Consider the following 2,568-nt stretch of genomic DNA (forward strand, 5'->3'; position numbering starts at 1 on the left):
ACTTCACAGCATGGGAGTGAGAGCAAACACATGATTTGCCTGTTATTGTTGTTAGTTGCCATCCAGTCAGCTCCAACTCATGGAAACCTTATATATAATGGAATGAAAAGTTGCCCAGTCCTGTGCCATCCTCAGGATTGCTGGCATGATTGAACCCATTTTTGCAACTATTGTGTCAACCCATCCCATTGGATGTTTGCTTTGTTTTCACTGGCCCTTTCCCAAATATGATGTCCTTTTCTAGGCATTGGTCTTTCCTGATGACTTGTCCAAAGTAAGCTCGACAAAGTTTCACCATCCTTGCTTCTAAGGACTATTCTGCTTATATTTCTTCTAAGACTAATTTGTTCTTTCTTCTTGCAGTCCAGGGTGTATTCAGTATTCTTCTTTGTCTTCCTTTTTCCTTGTCCAGCTTTCACATGCGTATGAGGTGATTGAAAGGATCATGGCTTGAGTTAGGTACACCTTAAACATCAAACTGACATCTTTGTTTTTTAAAACTTTAAAGAGAGCTTTTGAAGCAGATTTGTCTAATGCAATATGTCACTTGATTTCTTGACTGCTGCTTCCATGGACGTTGACTGTTGATCCAAGTAGGATGAAATCCCTGACAACTTCAATTTCTTCTCCATCTATCATGTTGTTGTTTATCAATCTGGCTGTGAGGATTTTCATTTTCCTTATATTCAGGTGTAATCCATACTGAAGGTCTTTGACCTTTATCAGTAAGTATTTCAAGTCATCTTCATTTTCAGCAATCATGTTTGTGTCATCTGTGTATCACCGGTTGTTAATGAGTCTTCAATTTTGGTGCCATATTCTTCTTCTTATAGTCTGGCTTGTCGTATTATTTGTGAAGGGGCTTTCCCTTAATTGAATAATTAAGATCAAAGGAGAAAATCTTGCCTCATATCTTTTCCAGTTTTGAACCACACAGTATCTATCCCCTTGTTCTGTTTGAACAATCGCTTCTTTTTTTCTGTGCGTGTTTCATAGATTTTATTGCTATTCTTGAGATTATATTTAAAGAGCAATCTTTGACATCCATATTAAGTTTGATTCTTAGAAGCTGCTCTAAGATATGACTTGTGACAATCAGACCAGAGTCTCTGAATTTATTCTTCTTGGTTTTCCTCATTTTCCTCTTTGTTTAGCTCCTGGCCATCTGTATAGTCACTTTGTTAGACAACTTTCTTATCACAGTTACTAGCATGGATTCTGCTCTTCAGACTCCCATGTACTTCTTTCTTCAAATTTTATCACTTCTTGAAGTTTGTTTCACCTTGGTCATGATGCCTAAGATGTTGGTAGATCTAATGTTCCCAAGAAAAATCATCTCTTTGTAGGCTGTGGTACCCAGATGTACTTCTTCTTCTTTGGCAGCTCAGAATATTTCCTCCTCTCTATGTTGGCTTACAATCACTTGTGGCTACCTGTTACCCTCTCCATTACACAGTCAGAATGAACAGGACCTAGTGCTTGCGGATGTGCCTAGGCTCTTGGACGTCTGGTGTTCCAATCTCTATGCTATGGACACCTTGGATTCTTTCTGTGAACCAAATGCCATAGACCACTTTTTTTGTGCTGACCTCCCAGAATTGAAACTAATCACTGAGGACACAACCATATATGAAATGCAAGCACTGGTCTCCACATTACTATTTATGTTTCCCTTCTCCCTCATTTTGGTTTTCTACTCCTGCATTATGATAAACATCCTGAGAATGCTTTCTGCTACTGGCCACCAGAAGGCACTCTCCACTTGTTCACCTCACCTCATTGTAGTGTCCCTCTTCTTTGGAACTGCTAATCTGACCTACCTATGGCCTTAATCTGACCAGTCACCTGAGAACAAGAAGCTAGTGTCATTGTCCTACACTGTCATCACCCCTGTGCTAAACCCCATCATCTACAACCTGAGGAACAATGACCTCAAGGGGGCAATCAAGAGGACATTCACTTGCAGAGTCTTGCAGAAGTTAGATATGCTTTGAGTCCCTGTATGTAGAGTGTTTACAAAAAAAGAGGGGCAACTGAACTCACTAACAAAAGCTTAGGATGAGGGAGTAGAAGATCTGTTTTTATTTCATCAGTGTCACTTACTGTGATGGGTATAGATCAGTGTATCAGCCACGGTTCTAGCAAAAAACAGATGGTACTGTCAAATTGAGATGATTGAGAGAGACTTTTGAAGGAGATATTTACAAATTGTGGGCAGGATCAGGGAATTACCACATAGTTTACACAAGAGAAATTCCATGCCTGTTTCCCCAAAGTGGCAGGAAGGAGTATTAACTGGAACCTAGGGAATTTTATAGGTTAAAAAAAAAAAAAAAAAAAGCCAGTCAACAGGAGCTGTGTCTTTTCGTAGAGGAAGACATCTGCACAAGCCTTATCCTGCTCTGACCCTCTCAAATCTACTGCCAGTACCTATTCTTCAGCAAACCAAGTATGAGACAGAGGGCAAGACTGCCTGTTGATGTAGCACGTGAAGGACAGCCTTCTGGAGCACAGAACAGGATGCAGCAGTGTAAAGAATAGTTAATGAAATACGAACCATAAAACACT

At 40.0% G+C, this 2,568-nt stretch overlaps 1 pseudogene; it reads left to right on the plus strand.

Annotated features, from left to right (window-relative positions):
* Window positions 1–454: 454 nt before the first annotated feature.
* Window positions 455–2,314, plus strand: LOC111748862 (olfactory receptor 10A7-like; annotated as a pseudogene).
* The last annotated feature ends 254 nt before the right edge of the window (window positions 2,315–2,568 follow it).

The sequence above is a fragment of the Loxodonta africana genome, chromosome 1, assembly GCF_030014295.1.
Source record: "Loxodonta africana isolate mLoxAfr1 chromosome 1, mLoxAfr1.hap2, whole genome shotgun sequence".
Classification (NCBI taxonomy): Eukaryota; Metazoa; Chordata; class Mammalia; order Proboscidea; family Elephantidae; genus Loxodonta; species Loxodonta africana.